This window comes from Leptonychotes weddellii, chromosome 10, assembly GCF_054177405.1.
Source record: "Leptonychotes weddellii isolate Sample4059 chromosome 10, ASM5417740v2, whole genome shotgun sequence".
Lineage (NCBI taxonomy): Eukaryota > Metazoa > Chordata > Mammalia > Carnivora > Phocidae > Leptonychotes > Leptonychotes weddellii.
Window position 1 is genome coordinate 52,141,403 of NC_138378.1, and position 17,729 is coordinate 52,159,131.

Below are 17,729 nucleotides of genomic sequence, written 5' to 3' on the forward strand. Positions count from 1 at the left end.
ATACATTTTCTGCAATTGTGTTTACCTGTACTATTTTTAGAAAGGTAGGTGATGCTATATTTGTCAAGAATGTAAGATTTTTTAAAAAATCTGTATTTTAATAAGTTTTCTTTAAAATATTAAAGTACTGCAATCAACTTAATTGCCATTTTATTTATTTTTTTGCCTGTTGCAGGTGTCTGTAATGTAGAGCAACAAGTTTAGTGATGTTTTCTTATTTCTCCTAAAATTTCCTAAATCTTTTACCTTTTCTCTCCATAGGCTTTGATTTAATGTTGATATTAAAGCCTGACACTACTGTATTTTATTGATTGATATGAGCTATTTGTATTCTTGCCATTTTAATAAAAAAAAACAAGTCCTGTCATTAATAATATTCATATGAAGTAGACAATTTCTCATTTTATATAGTTACTATGCAGTATCACTACAGTAGGACAGTGCCCTGATTTAGGTCTTGTTTAATCACTAGCGCTCTGATATTTTACTATAAATTCATGCTATATATTCACTTTAGTTTGATTTTAAAAAACCTTGAGGTTTACCTATCTAGCTCAAGACAGTCATTATAGATTGGTTTTAAAAAAATTGAATAATTTTTTAAAATAAGATGTCCTTTTTATAAACATATTAGAGAATAATATACAAAAAAGTTGTTCTTTCTAATGTTAAGTAATATACTGATAAATATGTGAAATTAACCTTTGGAAGGTGATACAATGACCTAAGCACTAGATCACCACAGCATTAATTTTAGTCTATGTACCTCCTAGAAGAGCTGACAAGGAGTTGAGTGTCACCTGTCATTTGTATTTAACATGTTGTATGTTGAGGGCAGTATGTGGGGAGAGGAACATAAGAGACTAGGAATGAAGTATGTGAGAAAATATTTCCATACTTGATTAGAAGTATACTGTACTTGACTTTTGCTGTTAATTACAGAATATTTAAAGGAAAATTATATGCTAATTATGAAGGGGTCAACATTTTCCAAAGGTTGGGAAACTGCAACTGTATTCTATGTTAAAACTCAAAGAAAGGATTTTTTCTTATGGTAGTATTTAAGAACACATATCATTTTAAATGAGATTCTAATCACTTGAGATAAATATATAATAGCCTACTGATATGGTAGAGACTACCATAAAATACACAATGCAAAAACTATAGGAGACATATTCTTTTCTTAATGACAAAAAAATCTGAAAAAGAGCTCTCAGCTTTGAAATGTCATGTTCAGTACAAAGCACCCACTCTTGCTGAAGTAAGGGTGTTTTGAAAGAAGATTGTTAACCCTCCAAGTTAAATATCTCATGGGCGTTGTGTTTCATTCAGTACATCTAAAATAAATTCAACAATGTCTCCCCCTTGTATCCTCTATCTTTGTTTCCCATGGTAGAGTGTCATCAGCTACCATGTCGGATGCCTGAGCCCTGTGCCCACATGCCATCTCTGGTCACTCATTCCCCTCTCACTGCACACATTCAATCAACTTCTTACTACACAATATTGCTGAAAGAAATTAACGAAGACCTAATTAAGTGAAAAGACTTCCCACATTCATGGATTAGAAGGCTTAATATTGTTAAGATGGCAATATTCCCCCAAACCATCTTCAGGTTAAATACAATCCTTATCAAAATCCCAGTGGAGTTTTGTTTGGTTTTGTTTTTGTAGAAATGGAAAAGCCAATCTTAAAATTTATATGGAATTGCAAGGGATCCAGAATAGCCTAAACAGTCTTGAAACAGAAGAACAAAGTTGGAGGATCCACATTTCCCAATTTCAAAAGTTACTACAAAGCTGCAATAATCAAAATAGTGTAGTATTGGCATAAGGACAGACATATGGATGAATGGAATAGAACTGAAAGTCCAAAAATAAACCCATCATCTATGGTCAATTGATTTTTGACAAAGGTGCCAAGACCATTCAATGGAGAAAGAATAGTCTCTTCAACAGTGATGCTGGAACACCTGGATAACCACACGCAAAAGAGTGTAGCTTGACCCTTACACACCACATACAAAAATCAACTCAAAATGGATCATAACTTAAATTTAAGTGCTAAACTATAAAACTCTTTGAGGAAAACATAGAGACAAATCTTCATAGCCTTGAATGACAAGCAACAACATGAATAGATAAATTGGACTTCAGAATTAAAATCTTTGTGCACCAAAAGGCACTATCAAGAAAATGAAAGATAAATAATTGGACAAAATTTTTGCAAATCATGTATCTTATAAGGCTGTTAATATCCAGAAAAATAATTTTTACAATCTGACAACAAAAACCAACCCAATTTAAAAATGGGCAAAGGACTCGAATAGGCAGTTCTCTAAAGAAGGTATACCAATAGTCAATAAGTATATGCAAAGATACTCATTCTCATTAGTTATTAGGGAAATGGAAATCAAAACTACAATAACATATCACTTCATGTGCACTAGGATGTCTATCATAGGAAAGATAGACAATAACAAATACTGATGAGGATGTGGAGAAATTGGAACCCATTGCTGGTGGAAATATAAAATGGTGCAGCCACTGTGAGAAACAGTTGGGTGGTTCCTTAATAAATTAAACATAGAACTACCATATGACCCAGCAATTTGACTCCTAAGTATATATCCAAAAGAATTGAAAAAGTATTCAAACAAATATTTGTACATGAATTTTCAAAGCAGCTCTAATTCAAAATAAGCAAAAGGTAGAAACAACTCAAATGTCCAACAACTGATGAATGAATAAACAGAATGTGATACATCCCTACAGTGGAATATTAGTCATAAATATGAATGAATTACTGATACATGGATAACCCTTGAAAACTAAGTAAAGGAATCCAGACATAAAACCACATATTTTAAGATTCCATTCATATGCAGTATCCACAATAGGCAAATCCATAGAGACAGAATGCAGATTAGTGGCTGCCATAGGGCAATGGGGAGGGTCTGCTTAGTGGGGACACGGTTTCTATTTAGGGTGATAGACAACTTTTAGAACAAGATAATGGTAATGGTTATACAACATTACAAGTGCACTTAATGCCACTGAATTGTACAATTTTAAATGGTTAAAGTGGTAAATATTATGTATATTTACCACAATAAAAAAGTCATTTTCTCAAGTTTTCTCTGACTCCTGACATTGGTCTAACTGGGTCAGATTCTAAAACATCCAGTATTTCTCCTTTAGAGGACAGTTATAATTATTTGTGTAAGTATTTTTCTTGTATCTGTCTTCTGTACTGTAAGATACATCAAGGCAAGGGATGATATCTACCTTCACCATTGTATCTCCTAGAGTGTAACACAGTGCTTGACACATACTAGGTATTCTATAAATTCTTCTGGAACAAATAAAAGAATGAATTATCCCCACTTCCTGGCAAGTCTATCTCATACATATCTTTGGAATGAATCTACTTTTTTCTCACTGTAATCCAGACCATAATAACCCTTAATCTAGAATAATGCAACTGCCTTCTATTTGCTCTCTCTTCTTTCAGTCATACTTCCATTTAATCCATTCTGTACATCATAATCAAAGAAATAGTTTTATAACACAAATACAATCACATCCCTCTCCACACACATACCCTGTGAGTACCAAATCTGGCATAATACTAAAGTCCAAGCTCTTTAACATTGCCCTCACAGGCCTCTCTGATTTGGTTCTTTTTTTATCTCTTGACTTGTCATAACTCATCCCTCCTACATTACAATTATATATTATAGTTATTCTGAATTACTTTCAGCACTTGGAACAGTTTATGCTCTTTTATCTCTTGGCCTTTGCACATGCTCTTTCCTCTGCCTGGATCACTCATTTTTTCCTCTCCCATTCCCCTTCCCAGCCTGGAAAAGTCTTGTTTGGCTTAACATTGTGTCCTCAGCCCCTGTCATAGTGCCTGGCACTTAGTATGTGTTCAACAAGTATTTCCTTTAAAAAATGAAAAGAACATGTCTATGTTCTATGTATTCTTCTATTTGTTATTAATTTTACTTATCCTTTGTGCTCCATTGCATTCTTATTATGTGGTCTTGTTTGTATGACATACCTGCTAGACTGTGAGCTCCATGAAGGCAAGGAGAATAGTCTGATTTATTTATCATGGTACAGAATATGCTAGGATTATGGTGGCTTCCAGTTGGTATATATTCATTGAAAGAATATAGAATGTAGGTGGTTAAAAATCATAGGTTTTAGAGTCACATTGCTTGACTCTGAATCATGTCTCTACACTTACTAGCTGTGTACTTGATTAAGTTGAATTTTCTGAACTTTTTTCCTTATTTGTAAAAGATGTGTCTATAATAGTACCCAGCTCAAAATAGTAGCATGTGGATTAACTGAGATAATAATATATCTAGAGTGTTTAGTCTCAGTACAATATCAGACAATATAGTAGATGGTCAGTAGATGTTTTATTATTTGTTGAATTAATAAAGAAATCTATAGGTTTGAGACTTAAGAGAGAAAACTTGGCTGCAGAAAAAGATTTGGCAGTCCTCAGCAGGTATGGGATAAGAGATCAAACAAATGAAAAACAAGGTAGGGAAAACAGAAAGTAGTTCAAGAAGAGAAAGATTAACCATGGTTTACCAAATGGCTTCAGTTGTAAATAGTACATCATCATCATCATAATGTGAATGCCAAATATAAATCTAAGCAAAATTACAAAATTAATTAACGAGAAGATGAAGGAAGAGGAAAGAAGCAATGTGTGATGAAAACCTGGGAAGGAACTAAAGCTAAATTTTCTTCTTTCATAGTGGGAAGTGAATAGATAATGCCTAACTGAAAAATCAAGAAATAACAATATAGGTATGTTATTTAGAGGCAAGGATACCTAAACAATCAACTAAAGAGGTAAAAATGATTGCCTTTGGGAGAAGGGAATGCCAAGGTGAGAATGAGGCTGGCTGAAGACTGTTGTCTTTAATAACCTTGAAGAACTATTTGAATCTTTTATAATATTAATTAAAATAAAAACAAAATGCATAAATATTAACTTTTTATATTCTTTTGTTTTAAGAGAGAAGATGAGAGATAGGTCAATAGCTAGAAGGCTTTTGAAGTCTCTAATCCCATCAGCTCTAAATTATTTTACCCTTCTCTGACCTCCCATTAAAATGCTTAACCCTTTTAAGCAGGTATCACGTAATTAATTGCCTTGTATTACATCTGCTTGTCTTCATGTTTTCATTTTCTAATAGACTTTGGATATTTTGAGGTGAAAGAATATATTTTTACTCATTTATCTTTATTCCCAGCCTTTGCCTATTCAAAGCAGTGCTTCATACATGACAGGTAGTCTTTAAATGTATGTTGAATGGATGAAAGTATATTTAACTATGTCCCCACTTCATTTGTTTTTGCTTTGTTTTATCAGATATACTTGGACCCATTGTTTAAATTTTTGCATCTCTCACCATGCTGAAAATGTAAGTAGTTGTTTAATAAATGCTAGGGTGAGTAACAGGTGCAGTATCAGATCTCTAAATTTTGAACTAGATAACCAACTTTATCAACATGCCAAAACTAGTTTTCTAAAACAACCTACATCGTTCTAATGTTCTAGAGAAATAAAGTGCAACACTTTTATACCTTTTATACCTGTACAGCACTCTAAGTATCTTCATTTACTTAATAAGTGTTCTCTTATTTGTATACATCAGGGCTTATTTGTGATGTTCTCTGGTACTGAGAATATATACTTTGTTCCTGTCCCTAAAAACATTTCCTCTGAGTCAGAACTACAGTTCTTCCCTCTTGCCCTGTTCTTCCTTTTAATGACTTTATTGAGATATAATTCATATACCATATAACTCACCTATTTAAAGTATATAACTCAATGGTTTTTAGTATATTCACAGAGTTGTGCAACCATCATCACAATCTAATTTTAGAATATTTTCTTTCATCTCAAAAGAAACACCATATCCATTAACAATCACTCACTCCCTATTCCCCTACACACACTCAACCTTAGACAACAACTAAGTATCTTGCTGTTTCTTTTATTTGCCTATTCTGGACATTTCACATAAAAGGAACCATATGACATATGGTGTTTTGTGACTGCCTTCTCTCACATAGCATAATGTTTTCAAGGGCTTTCTATATTATAACAGGTATTGGTACTTCATTTTTATTGCTGAATTGTATTGCATTGTATGGATATACTGTATCTTCATTTATCCCATCAGGAGTTGATGAACATTTGGATTGTTTCCACCGTTTGGCTACTATGAATAGCCATTCATGTACGAGTCTTTGTGTGGACATATGTTTTCTTTTTTTTTTTTTTTAAGATTTTGTTTATTTATTTGACAGGGAGAGAGAGAGATCGAGAGCACAAGCAGGGGGGAGCCACAGAGGGAGAGGGAAAAGCGAGCTCTTCACTAAGCAGGTAGCCTGATGTGGGGCTTGATCCCAGGACCTTGGGATCATGATCTGAGCCGAAGGCAGACGCTTAATTGACTGAGCCACCCAGCCGCCCCAGACATATGTTTTCTAAATATATCTAGGAGTGTACTTCCTGGGTCATATAGTAATATTTTTAGGAATCTCCAATCTGTTTTTCAAGCAGTTTTACTATTTTACATCCCTATCAGCAATGTTTGGGGGTCCAATTTCTCCACATCCTCGCTAGTACTTGTTATTATCTGTCTTTTTTAAAAAAAGCCATTTTAGTGGGTGTAAAGTGGTATTGTTTTGATTTGTGTATTTCCCCAATGGCTATTGGTAATGAATATCTTGTCATGTGCTTATTTGCCATTTATATATCTTTGGAGAAATGTCTATTCAAATCCATTGCCTATTTATTAACTGGGTTATTTTTATTTCATTCTGTTGGTTGCCTTTTCACTTTCTCAGTGGTAACACATAGTTCATAGCTTTTAATTGGTAAAGTCCAATTTATGTATTGTTTTCTTTTGTTACCTATACTTTTGGTATTCTAAGAAACCATTGCCTAACTCAAAATCATGAATGCAGTTTCTTATGTTTTCCTTTTTTTTCCTTTTGGTTTTTTGTGGGATTTTTTTTGGGGGGGTATAGTCCCAATAGTTTATTTTTACTTTTGTTTTCCTTGCCTGAGGAAACATATCCATAAATATGTTGCTAAGACCAATATCCAAGTGATTACTGCCTATGTTTTCTTTTAGGAGTTTTAAAGTATCAGGTCTCACATTTTGATCTTTAAACCTTTTTGAGTTTATTTTGTGTACAGTGTAAGAAAGTGGTTCAGTTTCATTCTTTCACATATAGTTGTCCAGTGTCTCCAACACCATTTATTGATTGATTTTTAAAAATTTTTAATGATTTATTTTTGGTTTTATTTAAATTCAAGTTAGTTAACATATAGTGTATTATTAATTTCAGGGTAGAATTTAGTGATTCATCAGTTGCATATTACACCTAATGCTCATTACATCAAGTGCCTTCCTTAATGCCCATTACCCAATTACTCCATCTCCCCACTGACCTTCTCTCCAGCAACCCTCAGTTTGTTCTCTATGGTTTGTCTCCCTGTTTTTATCTTTTATTTTTCCTTCCCTTCCCATATGTTCATCAGTTTTGTTTCCTAATTCAACATATGAGTGAAATCATATGGCATTTGTCTTTTTCTGACTGACTTATTTTGCTTAGCATAATATCCTGTAGTTCCATCCATGTCGTTGCAAATGGCAAGATTTCATTCTTTTTCATGGCTGAGTAATATTCCATTATATATCACATCTTCTTTATCCATTCTTCCATCAGTGGACATCTGGGCTCTTTCAGTAGTTTGGCTGTTGTGGACATTGCTGCTATAAACACTGGGGTGCATGTGCCCCTTTGAATCACTATGTTTGTATCCTTTGGATAAATACCTAGTAGTGCAATTGCTGAGTTAGAAGGTAGCTAGCTGCACCAGTTTACATTCCCAGCAACAGTGCAAAAGAGTTCCCCTGTCTTCGCATCCTTCCCAACATTTATTGTTTCCCGAGTTGTTCATTTTAGTCATCCTGACAGGTGTGAGGTGGTATCTCATTGTGGTTTTGATTTGTATTTCCCTAATACCAAGTGATGTGGAACATTTTTTCATGTGTCTGTTAGCCATTTGTACGTCTTCTTTGGAGAAATGTCTTTTCATGTCTTCTGCCCATTTCTTGACTGGAGTTTTTGGGTTTTGGGGGTTGAGTTTGATAAGTTCTTTATAGATTTTGGATACTGGCCCTTTATCTGATATATCATTTGTGAATATCTTCTCCCATTCTGTAGGTGGCCTTTTAGTTTTGTTGACTGTTTCCTTTGCTGTGCAGAAGCTTTTTATCCTGATGAAGTCCTAAAAGTTCATTTTTGCTTTTATTTCCATTGTCTCTGGAGATGTGTCTAGCAAGAAGTTGCTGCAGCTGAGGTCAAAGAGGTTGCTGCCTGTGTTCTCCTCTAGGATTTTGATGGATTCCTGTCTCACATTTAAGTCTTTCATCCATTTTGAATTTATTTTTGTGTATGGTATAAGAAAGTGGACCAGTTTCATTCTTCTGCATGTGGCTGTCTAATTTTCCCAACACCATTTGTTGAAGAGACCGTCTTTTTTCCATTGGATATTCGTTCCTGCTTTGTCAAAGATTAGTTGACCATAGAGTTGAGGGTCCATTTCTGGGTTCTCTATTCCATTCCAATGATCTATGTGTCTGTTTTTGTGCCAGTACCATACTCTCTTGATGATTCCAGTTTTGTAATAGAGCTTGAAGTCCGGAATTGTGATGCCTTCAGCTTTGGTTTTCTTTTTCAACATTATTTTGGCTATTCAGGGTCTTTTCTGGTTCCATACAAATTTTAGAATTGTTTGTTCCAGCTCTGTGTAAAATCCTGGTGGTATTTTGGTAGGGATTGTATTGAATGCGTAGATTGCTTTGGGTAGTATAGACATTTTAACAATATTTGCTCTTCTGATACATGAGCATGGAATGTTCTTCTATTTCTTTGTCTTCCTCAGTTTCTTTCATAAGTGTTCTGTAGTTTTCAGACTACAGCTCTTTTACCTCTTTGGTTAGGTTTATTCCTAGGTATCTTATGGATTTTGGTGCAATTGTAAATGGGACCGATTCCTTGATTTCTCTTTCTGATGCTTCATTGTTGGCGTATAGAAATGAAACAGATTTCTGTGCATTGATTTTATTTACTACCACTTAGCTGAATTCCTGCATCAGTTCTAGCAATTTTTTGGTGGGGTCTTCTGGGTTTTCTACGTAGAGTATCATGTCATGTGCAAAGAGTGAAAGTTTGACTTCTTCTTTGCCGATTTAGATGCCTTTTATTTCTTTTTGTTGTCTGATTGCTGAGGCTAGGACTTCCAGTATTATAAAAACAGTGGTGAGTGGACATCCCTCTCTTGTTCCTGACCTTAGGGGAAAAGCTCTGTTTTCCCCCATAGAGGATGATATTAGCTGTGGTTCTTTCATATATGGCCTTTATGATGTGAGGTATGTTTCCTCTATCCCTACTTTGTGGAGGGATTTTATCAAGAAAGGATGCTATGTCAAATGCTTTTTCTGCATCTATTGAGAGGTTCTTTTCTTTCATTAATATGATGTATCACATTGATTGATTTGCAGATGTTGAACCACCTCTGCAGCCCAGGAATAAATCCCACTTGGTTGTGGTGAATAATCTTTTTAATGTACTGTTGGATCCAATTAGCTAGTATCTTGAGAATTTTTTGCATCCATATTAATCAGGGATATTTGTCTCCTTTTTAGTGAGGTCTTTGGTTTTGTAATCAAGGTAATTATGGCCTCATAGAATGAGTTTGGAAGTTTTCCTTCCATTTTTATTTTTTGAAACAATTTCAGAAGAATAGATACTAATTCTTCTTTAAATGCTTGGTAGAATTACCCTGGGAAGTCATTCGACCCTGGACTCTTGTTTGGAGATTCCTGATTACTGATTCAATTTCTTTGCTGGTTATGCATCTGTTCAGGTATTCAGTTTCTTCCTGTTTCACTTTTGGTAGTTTATATGTTTCTAGGAATTTATCCATTTCTTCCAGATTGCCTAATTTCTTGGCATATAATTGCTTATAATATTCTCTTATAATTTTTGGTATTTCATCAGTGCTGGTTGTGATCTCACCTCTTTCATTCATGATTTTATTTATTTGGGTCCTTTCTCTTTTCTTTTGATAAGTCTGGCTAGGGATTTATCAATCCTGTTAATTCTTTCAAAGAACCAACTCCTAGTTTTGTTGATCTGTTCTATCATTTCTTTGATTTCTATATCATTGATTTCTGCTCTAATCTTTTTTATCTCCCTTCTCCTGATGGATATAGCCTTTATTTGCTATTCTTTTTACAGCTCCTTTAGGTGTAAGGTTAGGTTGTGTATTTGAGACTTTTCTTGCTTCTTGAGGAAGGCCTGCATTGCTATGTACTTCCCTCCTAGGATGCCTTTGCTGCTTCCCAAAAGTTTCGAACTGTTGTGTTTTCATTTTCATTTCCTTCCATTTTTTTTAATTCTTCTTTAATTTCCTGGTTGACCTATTCATTCTTTAGCAGGATGTTTTTTAACCTCTATGTATTTGTAATCCTTCCAAATTTTTTCTTGTGGTTGACTTTAAGTTTTATAGCATTGCAGTCTGAAACTATGCATGATATGATCTCAGTCTTTTTGTACTGGTTGAGGCCTGATTTGTGACCCAGTATGTGGTCTGTTCTGAAGAATGTTCCATGTGCACTCAAAAAGAATGTGTATTCTGCTTTAGGATGAAATACTCTGGATCTATCTGTTAAGTCCATCTGGTCCAGTGTGTCATTCAAAGCCCTTGTTTCCTTGTTGATTTTCTGCTTAGATGATGTGTTCATTGCTGTGAGTGGGGTGTTATCAATAAGTTTCTTCAACTTTGTTATTAATTAATTTATATATTTGGCAGCTCCCAAGTTAGGGGCCTAAATATTTACAGTTGTTAGATCTTCTTATTGGATAGACCCCTTTATTATGGTATAGTGTCCTTCTTCATCTCTTATTGCAGTCTTTGGTTTAAAATCTAGTTTGTCTTCTCTAAGGATGGCTACTCCAGCTTTCTTTTGATGTTCGGTAGCATGAAAAATGGATCTCCACCCCCTCACGTTCCATCTGGACGTGTCTTTGGGTCTAAAAGGTGTCTCTTGTAGGCAACATATTGATGGGTCTTGCTTTTTTTTTATCCATTCTGATACACTGTGTCTTTTTATTGGAGCCTATAGTCCATTTACATTCAGAGTAATTATTGAAAGATATGAATTTAGTGCCATTGGATTACCTGTAAAGTCGTGTTCCTATAGATTGTCTCTGTTCCTTGTTAGTCTTTGTTACTTTTGGTCTCTCCCACTCAAAGGGTCCCCTTTAATATTTCTTGCAGGGCTGGTTTAGTGTTCACGTACTCCTATAGTTTTTGTTTATCTTGGAAACTCTCTCTCTCCTTCTAGTCTGAACTACTGCCTTGCTGGATAAAGTATTCTTGGCTGCATATTTTTCCCATTTAGCACATTGAATATATTGTGCCAGCCCTTTCTGGCCTGCCAGGTTTCTGTGGACAGGTCTGCTACCAGCCTTAAGTGTAGGTTAAGGACTTTTTCTGCCAAGCTGCTTTCAGGATTCTCTCTTTATCTTTGTATTTTGCAAGTTTCACTATAATTTGTCATGGTGTTGACCTGTTTTTGCTGATTTTGAGGGGAGTTCTCTGTGCCTCTTGTACTTGAATGCCTGTTTCCTTCCCCAGATTAGGGAAGTTCTCAGCTATAATTTGTTCAAATAAACCATCTGCCCCCTTTCCCCACTGTTCTTATTCTGAGACTCCTATGACATGAATATTGTTTCACTTTATTGAATCGCTGAGTTCCCTAAGTCTTCTTTTGTGATCTAATGGTTTTCTTTCCCTCTTCTTTTCAGCTTCATTATTTTCCATAATTTTATCTTCTATATCACCTATTCTCTCCTCTGCTTCTTCAATCCTCATAGTGATTACATCCAGTCTGTTTTGCATCTCAGTTATAGCATTTTTTAGGTCTTTTATCTCTTTAGCAAGGGTTTCTCTGCTCTCTTTTATGCTTTTTCAATTCCAGCTAGTAGTCTTATAACTGTTGATCTAAATTCTTGTTCAGATATATTGCTTATATCTGCTATGAGCAAGTCCCTGGCTATGATATCTTCCTGACCTTTCTTTTGGGGAGAATTCCTCCATCTTGTCATATTGGCTACATTTCTATCTTTTGTGTGTTATGAAAGCTTGTTGTGTTTCCTGCATCTCAGAGTAATGCTGTATTAAAAAGAGATCTGCACTACCCTGCTCTGTCCAGGGCCTGGCACTTCAGGAAGTGTTTCTGGTGTATGCTGTGTGCACTCTGCTGTTGTTTTGGCTGCTCTTTCCCACTGGACCATCCTCTACAGAATTCCTCCTTGCTTGTAGTGGGAGTGTTTAGACCTTTAACCAGGTGTGCTATGATTTGTTTGTTAGGTTAAGCCTGGGGGGCGGGGGGGCGGAAACCTGCCCAAGACGGGAGAAAAGGAAAAGGAACAAAAAAGCAAGCAAACAAACAAACAAAAATTATAAGCCTGATTCCAAAGAATAAGAAAGAAAGAAGGGGGCCCCTGGGTGGCTCAGTTGGTTAAGCGACTGCCTTTGGCTCAGGTCATGATCCCGGAGTCCCAGGATCAAGTCCCACATCGGGCTCCCTGCTCAGTGGAAGTCTGCTTCTCCCTCTTACCCTCTCTCCTCTCATGCTGTCTCTCACTCTCTCTCTCTCAAATAAACAAATAAAATCTTAAAAAAAAAAAAGAAGGAAGGAAAAAAAGAGTGAGAAAAAAATAAGCCTGATCCAAAAAATAGAAGGAGGAAACAAACAAACCAACAAACGAACAAAAAATTATAAGCCTGATACCAAAAAAAGATGAAGAAAAAAATACGTATAAAATAAAAGATTAAAAAATAAATTAAAAATTAAAAAAAAAAAAAGCCTGGTCCTATTTCCACCAGAACTGAAGCTGACGCTTTGGAGGATTCTATGATCAGTAGACTTGGTACATGCGGGGGACCTTGGGTTGGTCTTCTCTGAGAGAGGCCTGCTGGGCTAGCTCACAAGCCAACTTGCCCTTGTAAAGATGCCCCTGCCAGGTCCGGGGTGGGGGGGGGGGCCGTTGGTGTAAGGGACTCCAGCCTCCACTGGAGGCACTGTGTTTCTCTCTGAAGAACTGTGCTAGTGGGCAGGAGGGAGGGAGGGGTCATGGAGGAGGAAGATGGCATGACCCTGCCCTCTTGTCTGCAGGGAGGGCAACTCCTGGCTGCCTGCTGTTCAGGAGGCCCTCACAGAAAAGCGAACAATCTCCTGTATCCAGGGCTTTGGTCAGATCCCTATCCTTAACCTGTCGGTGCCCCCTCTGCCGCAGATCTCCTGTATTTTATCTCTGGCCAGTGGCTGGGATTCAAAACTCCAAATTTCAAAGGTCCTGGCGAGGTGTGGACCCAATCCCCGGAGTAGAGTCTGACGGCATGCCTGGCACTGTCCTGTCCCAGAAAAGTGGTTGCACAATGTTTTGTGATACACAGGGAAAAGCAGTGACCAGGTTATCTGCTGTCTGTGTGTGGCTCAGTCCCTTACTTTGTTCTGTCCCAGAAAAGCAGTTGGACAGCAACTTGAGTCTATTGTAGCAGACAGCGAAAAGCAGTGACCAGGTTATCTGCAGTCTGTGTGTGGCTCTGCACTCTGCTCAGTTCTGTCCTGGAAAAGCAGCCACTCGGCAAAGTGGCTGCAATCTATTGTGGCTCACAGCAAAAAGCTGCTACCAGGTTATCTGCCCTCTGCCTGTACCTCTGTCCCTGCTGTTGAGCTCTGCTCAATGGCTCCCAGCTGGCCGTTTGTCTTTGGAGAGGCAAAATATGCTCTTCCAAAAGTACTCCAGGAAGGGGAGAAATCTCTCCTAGTATGACCTAAGGGATCCCTTCACTGCGGCTTATTGTACCAAACCTACCTGCTGCACTCTCTCCCTCTCCCTGACTGCTCTGAGAAAAGAGTTCCCTACCCTTTGCAGTCCTGCTGCTGCTTTCCTCTCCCCCAAACCATGGCTCTAAACCTCACATTTGCCACATTCTCTCCTTCCAGTTGTGCACATTGTTTTCTTAATCCTCAGATGGTATTCCTAGTTGATCAAAATAGCTTGATGTTGATCTAGCTGTGTTCGAAGGATGAGGCAAGCTCAGGGCCCCCCTGCTACTCTACTGTCTTAACTCCTCCTAGTTCCTATGTTTTCTTAGAAAAGGTTTTTTTTTTTTTTAAGATTTATTTATTTATTTATTTGACAGAGAGAGAAAGAGAGAGCATAAGCAGGGGGAGTGGCAGGCAGAAGGAGAGGGAGAAGCAGGTTCCCTGCTGAGCAGAGAGCCCAACAGGGAGCTGGATCCCAGGACCCTGGGATCATGACCTGAGCTTAAGGCAGATGCTTAACCAACAGCCACCCAGGTGCCGCTCTTATAAAAGTTTTATAGCTTTAGCTCTTACATTTAGGTCTACGATTTAGTTCGAGTTACTTTTATGTGCAGCATAAGGAAAGGGTTCAAGTTCTTTTTCTTTTTTCTTTTCCTTCCTTCCTTCCTTCCTTCCTTCCTTCCTTCCTTCCTTCCTTTCTTTCTTTCTTTCTTTCTTTGCATGTGGATATGCTTTATCTAAGTACCATTTGTGGTAAGACCGTTATCTTCCCATCAAATTGCCTTGACATCCTTGTTGAGAATAAATTCACCATAAATGTGAGGGTTTATTTTTGGACTGAAATTCTGTCTTTTGACATACATGTCTGTCTGTATGCCAGTACCACCCTCTCTTGATTATTGTAAATTTGTAGTAAGTTTTGAAACCAGGAAGTGGGATTCCTCCAACTTTTTCTTTTTCAATATAAACAAGAAAACATTTAACTCCTCTGAGTGGGTTGCATTTCTATATGAATTTTAGGATCAGTTTGTCAACATCTGCAAAAAAGGGCAGCTAGTTTTGATCAGAAGTGCATTGAATCTAAATAGGTCAATTTGGGGAATATTGCCTTCATAACAGTATTGAGTCTTCTGACCCATGAATGTGTGATATGTGATATCTTTTTCTTTCTTTCTTTCTTTCTTTCTTTTCTTTCTTTCTTTCTTTCTTTCTTTCTTTCTTTCTTTCTTTCTTTCATTTATTTCAGTCTTCTTTGATTTCTTTTGACAATGTTTTGTAGTTTTCAGTGCACCTGTTTTTATAAATTTACCTCAAAGTGTTTTATTCTCTTAGATGTTACTGTTCAATTATTTCTTAACTTTATTTTCAGATTATTTATTGCTATTATATAGAAATACAACTGATATTTTTATAGTGATCTTAAATCTTGCAATCTTGCTGAATTTTTTATCTAATAGGTTTTTAGTGGATTCCTTAGGATTTTCTGGATACCATATCATGTCATCTGCAAATAGAGGTAGTTTTACTTCTTCCTTTTCAACATTTTTTTCTTGCCTATTTCCCTGATTAGAATCTACAATAAAATGTTGAATAGAAGTGATGAGAGAAGATATCCTTGTCTTGTTCCAGATTTAAGGGTCATAGTAAGTGTAGTTAGCTGTGGGTTTGTAATAAATGCCCTTTGTCACAATGAGGAAGTTTCCTTTTATTCCTATTTTGCTGACCTTTCTTTTTCATGAAAAAGTGCTAGATTTTGTCAAATACTTTTTTCTGCATCTAGTAAGATGTTTATATAGTTTTTGTCTTTTATCCTGTTAATATGATATATTACAAGAATTTATTTTTGGATATTAGACCAACAACCTTGCATTTCTGAAATAAATGTACTTCCACTTGGTCATGGCATATAATCCTTTTTATAATCTTTTTTATGTGTTGCTGGATTTGGTTTGCTAGTTGAATATTCTTTGAATATTGATTAAAGGGAAATTTATACTTGTAAGCACTTGTATTAAAAGAAAGATCTCAACAATAAGCTAATATTCCAGTATAAGAAACTGTTTTTCTGTTTCATATTCTGTTGAATATTTTTTGCATCTATCTTCATAAAAAATTTGGCCTGGGGACGCCTGGGTGGCTCAGTTGTTAAGCCTCTGCCTTCGGCTCAGGTCATGATCCCAGGGTCCTGGGATGGAGCCCCGCATCGGGCTCCCTGCTCAGCGGGAAGCCTGCTTCTCCCTCTCCCCCTGCTTGTGTTCCCTCTCTCTCTGTGTCTCTGTCAAATAATAAATAAATAAAATCTTTAAAAAAAAAATTTGGCCTGTAGTTTTATTTTATTATGATATCTTTGTCTGGTTTTGATATCAAGATAATACTAATCTCATAGAATTAGTTGATTAGTGTTTCAACTCTTATTTTCTGCATGGGTTTGTTAAGGATTGACATTAATTCTTTAAATGTTTGGTAGAATTAACCAGTGAGACCATATTGTCTTGGGTAGCTTTTAAATTCAATCTCTTCACTTGTCATAAATCTTATCAGATTTTCTATTTCTTCTTGAGTCAGTCTTGGAAGTTTGTGTTCTAGGAATTTGTCCATTTCATCTAAATTATCTAATTTGTTGGCATACAGTTGTTCATAGTATTCCCCTATAATCTTTTAATTTTTTGTGAGGTTGTTAGCAATGCCGCCTCTTATATTCTTGATTTTAGAAATTTGAATCTTACTACCTCTTCTCTTTTGTAAGTCCAGTTAAAGTTATGACTTTTTGCTTATATTTTGTAAGACTCAACTTTTGGTTTTGTTGATTTTCTCTGTTATATTCTCTGTTTCATTCATTACCAGTGTAATCTTTATTAGTTTCTTCTGCTTGCTTTGAGTTTGTTTCATCTTTCCTTTTTATAGTTCCTTATATTGGAATATTAGGTTATTGATTTGAATTCTTTTTTTTAAATAAAAGTGCTTACAACTATAAATTTCCCTCTAATCAATGCTTTAACTGTATCATATAAATTTTGGTATGTTGTGTTTTCTTTCTCATTTATCTCAAAACATTTTCTAATTCTGCTTGTGATTTACTCATTGATCCATTGGTTATTTAGGAATATCATATTTAATCCCCATATATTTTTGAATTTCCCAAATATCCTTTATTATTGATTTCTGATTTTTTTTTTTTGTGGTCATAGAACATACCTTAATGATTTCAAACTTCATAAGTATATTGAGGCTTATTCTATGGCCATATATATGATCTATTCTGTATATCTTCCATCTACACTTGAGAAGACTGTGTGTTGTACTGTTTTGAGGGAGAGTGTTCTACAGGTACCTATTATGTCTTATTGGTGTGTAATGTTGTTCAGATATTCTGTTTCCTTGTTGATCTTCTGCCAAATATTCTATCATTATTCAATATGGAGGATTGAAGTCTTCAATTATTATTGTTGAATTGTCTGTTTCTCACTCAGAATCTATCAGTTTTTACCTCATGTATTTTGGGACTCTGTTGTTAGGTACATATGCTTATAACTGTTTTATCTTCTTAGTGTATTAATTCATTTATAATTATAAAATCTCTCCATTTCCCTCCAGTAGTATTTTTTGTTTTAAAGTCTATTTTATCTAATATTTTTTTTTCTTTTTTTTTAATTCTTATGTTAATCCCCATACATTACATCATTAGTTTTAGATGAAGTGTTCCATGATTCATTGTTTGTGCATAACACCCAGTGCTCCATGCAGAATGTGCCCTCCTCAATACCCACC